Here is a 5,169-nt window from a genome sequence, read left to right as displayed (position 1 = left end):
CCTTCCTCCCTTTCTCCCTTCTTTCTTTCTAATTGTTTTCTGAGGATAGCCGAAAATGTTTATTGTGTTTCTGTGCATCCTGGCACAGAAGTTGGGAAAATAATTATCTTGATTGCAATAACCCTGCACCTAGAGACCGAGAGAAAGAAATAAATGTTTTTCTCCTTTGCTTTTTATTTCGAAGTCAAACATTTTAGTTACTTAGATTTCATGTTGCTTATGGTCTTAGCCTTACACAAACAACAGGCCAAATAAAACAAATCCCAAAGCATACAGTGTTACATCTCACAGGCAGATCCAATTTGCAGAAACAGTAGGCACACTTCAGTAGTTTGCTGTGGTTTTAGTAGTGTTTCCAATTCCAGCTATATTCCCCACACTTAAATCAGGGCTTCAGTAATATCTTGGTAGCCAGAATTAACTTTGCAAGTACATACATATGACAGAGCTGTAATGCTTAAAACAAGCAGCAACTCAGCTGCAGTGAGATGGAGAGACTGGTGGAAGCCTGACACAATAGAAGTTAGAGCCACTTTTTGTAAAAAAATGGAGATTTCATATGAACTCTCCAGAAAAAAACATGGAGTGTGTCTGTGTGGAGGCATGCATGTACACATGGAGCATGTATTGCATGCTGTGGTCAGGGCATACTGACACAGCACCGTTCGCTTCAGAAAACATCATTTTGTAAAACAGCCAAATAATTTACCTGAGCAAATCCTAATTTCGATAATTAAATAAAAAATATGACAAGGAAAGTAAACAAGGAAAAATTGGAGCCAGCATGTCAAAAATGAGTAAATCTTAGGAGCACACCGTTCATATGTCAGGTTAAAATTGATTTTTTTTACAGCAAATTGAGTACTCTAATTTGAATTGAAAATGCCAACATTTTTAGCCTTGGCATTTCCCATTTTTAATAGAGGCAATCTTCTTTCCATATATTTTTACATTCTTTATAAACAACCTAGTTCGGAGCAGAAGCTCATTTCAAAATTTCTTACAGAAAGAAAATCTTGCTTCCTTAAGCTATCCCTGGTGCAAAATACTTTTTCTGAGGTTTTGTAAGATAAGAAATATTTTCTTGTGGTGGCAAATCAGAGATGCCGTGTCTGGTGCAAGTCTTAACCATCCTTCTTAAGAAAAGCCTCCACAATGGCTTATCACTTCTCCTTGGAAATTCTTGTTAACTTACTGAAGATAACAGGAACCTGATTTTCTTGCAAGATACAAACAGAGCTATAAAACTATGATCTCTTTCCTATTTTTTTTTTCCAGAAACCTGTCTCCTGTGGTCCATTTTCACTTTGAAACCAAAGACAACTACCAGTCAGTTGTTCTGCTTTGACAATGCCCCGAGTCAAAGAGAAGAGACATCGTCAAAGAGAAGAGACGTAGTCAAAACAGTGGGATTGATCTACCACCAGCTCCATCTTAGTATGGTGTCAGCCTGCAGAAACATGCCTCTGAGAGGCAGTACACAAGTACAAAAGCAATCCCAGATGCTCTCAAATGGAGAGGTGTCCTCTCCTAGTGAACCATACTGTGTATGGAAGGAAGGTGAGAAGATGGGAAAGGAACAGCTTTGAATATGTTCTTCCTGCTCTCATAAACACCTACTTTTGCTTGTGTGAAAAGGAGTTAAATTATTCAGAAAAAAATGAAGCAGGAAGATTGAAACAAGGGCTTTCGATTCATGGAAATGTAATTGTTAAGTCTTTGCATGGCCCAACAGAAATGATCACTAGCATGTCTCAGAATGTAAAATACAAATACAGTCACAATAGAATGAACAAAAATATTACTTCACAATGACATTTTTTCCCATGAAATTGATTACACGACAAAGATGATGTTCTTCATTCTACTAATTTTGAAATAAAGATCCACAATTTCATGAAAAACAAAATAAAATCAGAAGAGAATATTTCCTACTGGGAGTCTAATGAAGTTTTAAATAATTTCAAGCTTACTATTGCCCACAAATATTGTCCTCTTTAACAGTGGTACGTGATGGAGATGACTAATGTTTTGTAACTGTTTTTCTCTCTGTCAAGGATCACACTTGGCACCTGAAATATCAGCCAGTCTTCTGAGAGTGCCAGCACAATCAATTTATATCAGAAGAGGAAACAAATGGTAGTTTTGTCTGCTGGAGGGCATGTAGAGTGACAGTACAGTAAATTTGCCTTCCAATTCTTGTCTTCGGGATATGAGTGCCTTTATAATACTGAGCATAGAGTTTCATGTGAATATCAATCTTAGTGTCCTGCAGAGTCTAGATCTTTTTTCTATGTATAAAATATTTAATGCTCCTGCAGTAAGTTCATAGGTTAACCATTCAAACTATCAATTCTACTTGTTCACCTGTGATTCATACAGTTCATAGTGGGGAGAGATTGCATACCAAGGGATCAGTGAGCCACCAGGGCCCCACAGTGTGAGCTCTTCCTCTTTGGAATACTATTGAGTAGGTTAAAGTCTTTCTCCCTTATTGTGAACATCAACTCTGTAGACAACGTGCACTCTTCTGCAGCTATATCATAAAATACCTCCACTATCTTCACTGGAAAAGTGGAAGATTCTGCTGGCTGGATTTAATACATTGTTAGAACTTCCTCCTAATCACTCAAGTCTTTTTGATGTTACTGAGATCTTCTATAAGTGTTTAGTGAAGCCAAAATATTACATGCTTTGAAGCAATAAGTGGGAAAAATCTATATGCCAGGTTTTGTTGGATGCAGGAGTATTTAGGCTGTCTGTGTAAGTGCAAATCACAGAACTGAGGAATGGCTAAATTTGGAAGGCACTTCTGAGTCCCTCTGGCCCAACCTCTGCTCCAGCAGGGACACCCAGTGCAGGACTGCCAGGACCACGTCCAGGTGGCTTTGGAAGATCTCCAAGGAGGAGACTCTACAGTCTCTGGGTAGCCTGTGCCAGTGCTTCATCACCCTCACAGCACAGCAGTGCTTCTTGTGGTCAGAGGGAACCTCCTGTGTTCCAGTTTGTGGCTATTACCTCTTCATTCTCTTCACATCTTCCCTTCAGGTATTTATAGACATTGGTAAGACCCCAGCATTCCCTGGATCCCGGGGTTGTTCCTTCCTATGTGCAGGACTCTGCACTTCTCTTTATTGAACTCCGTGATGTTTCTGTCAGCCCATTTTTCCAGCCTGTTGAGGTACCTCTGGATGGATGCCTGGCCCTCTAGTGAATAAGCTACTCCTCCTAGCTTCATGTTATCCATCGATTTACTGAGGGTGCAATCTGCTCCTCTGTCCAGACTATTAATGAAGATGTTAATCAAGACTGGACCCAGTACTGAACCCTGGGGGACATCACTGGCTCATCACTGGCCTCTAGCTAGACTTGGTGCCACTGAACACTACATTCTGGGTCTGGCCAGTAAGCAATATCTGGCCATCCAGCCCATACTTCAACATTTTCTCATTGAAGATCTTATGGGGGACAATGTCAAATCCCTTACTGAAGTCCAGGAAGACAATCTCCACTCTTCTCCCTCATTCATCAGGCTAGTGAATTCACTGTGGACACTTGTCAGGCGTGACTGACTTCTCCTGGTGAATTTCTTCTCCTTCATGTGTCTGAAAATGGTTTCCAAGATAAGCATCATCTTCCTAGGGACTGAGGTGAGGCTGACTGGGCTGTAATTCCCAGCATCCTCCTTGTTGCCCTTTTAGAAGACTGGAGTGGCATTTGCTTTCTTCTAGTCTTTGGGTACTTCTCCCACTTGCCACAATCAAACAAAGATTAGAGGGAGCGGCCTTGCAGTGACATCTGCCAGCTCACTCTGCCCTTGCAGCTGCATCTCATCAGGGCTTACAGACTTGTGAATGTCCAGTTTGCTTATCTATTTCCTGACCTGATCTTCTTCCACCAAGGGTACTTCTTTGCCTTGGCCTTTCAGTCTGGCCTCTAGGACCTCGGATTCTGCTCTTCTTGGAAAAGAATGAGGAAAAGAAGGCATTCAGTGCCTTGGTCTCTCCACTGTCCCAAGTAATCAGGTCTCTATTTCCTTTAGGAGAGGGCCCACATTTTTCCAAGTCTTCCTTTTGTCACCTGGGACTTGCAGAAGCTCTTCTTGTTATCTGTGATGTCCTTGGTCAGATTCAGTTCCATATGGGTTTTAGCTTTCCTAACTTAATCCCTATCTACTCGAACAATGTCTTTATGTTCCTCCCAGCTTGACTGTTCTTGCTTCCACCCTCTGTAGGCTTCCTTTTGGCGTCTGAGTTTGGCCAGGACCGCCTTGTTTATCCATGCAGGCTTTCTGGAATTTTTGCCTGGCTTCCTCTTTGTTGGGATGCAAGGCTCCTGACCGTAGAGGAGGTGATCTTTAAATATTAAATAGCTTACTTGGTATAAATGCACCAGTATCCTATGTCCTGATGAGATCCACAGTGAATATATATGTTAGTTCTGGGCTTGTCCAGGTAGCTTCTGTTAATGGAGAAATGTGTGCACAGTTAAAAACTTGAAGAAGTTCTCTTACTTAGAGATCATGACTTGCTCTCCACCCCTGGTGATGGAGCCAGGAGATAGACAAACATTTCCTCAAAGCCTTACTAATTGGACTTCCAAGCCGGCTGCATGAAGTACAAAAAGCAGAGCAGGATTTGATTCAGCAGTAGTGGAAGGGTATGATTTCAATGTCTAAAGAAAGATTTTTTATACACTCTTTATCAGCACTTATAACAGTTGCTTGTCATTCCCTTATCAGGATTTGGCTCCTGGATTTTCTTTGTATGATAATGGTCAGATAACCTGGCAAATAATCACAAGGTAATTTGGTACTCGAAGGCATAGCAATGTAAGTGTATTCTCTCTGAAAATTAGTGCTGACTTTTTAAGATTTCTGTACAAAGGAATCCTCAAAATGAAGGAACTAAGAATCATATGCTACATTTGAAAATTCTGTGCAGTGTTTCTTTAGACACTGCACTTAGATAATGGAAATGTTTTTAAGTTTTTATACCCCGTGCACAGTTGGGAGCATTTCCTAGTACTAAGAAGAAGCGGAGTGAGACAGCTCTGGAGCAGGTGAACATGACAGTTTTAGGAAAATCATGTGTTAAGAAACATCTGGGTTAATACAACAGTTCCTGAAGCTTCCACATTATCAACACAGAAGCACAGGCATTTTTCTTC

At 40.8% G+C, this 5,169-nt stretch overlaps 1 long non-coding RNA gene across 1 annotated transcript in view; it reads left to right on the top strand.

The window, feature by feature from the left end:
• Positions 1-1,925, top strand: part of LOC110393914 — a 5,073-nt gene extending 3,148 nt beyond the window's left edge. Inside the window, exon 3 of the long non-coding RNA XR_002435259.1 lies at positions 1,279-1,925. This is a non-coding gene — a long non-coding RNA (uncharacterized LOC110393914). The remainder of the gene's footprint in view (positions 1-1,278) is intronic.

Source organism: Numida meleagris, chromosome 1 (assembly GCF_002078875.1).
Source record: "Numida meleagris isolate 19003 breed g44 Domestic line chromosome 1, NumMel1.0, whole genome shotgun sequence".
Taxonomy (NCBI): Eukaryota; Metazoa; Chordata; class Aves; order Galliformes; family Numididae; genus Numida; species Numida meleagris.
Note: the sequence above shows the minus strand (reverse complement) of the source record. Positions and strands in the feature narration are given on the sequence as shown.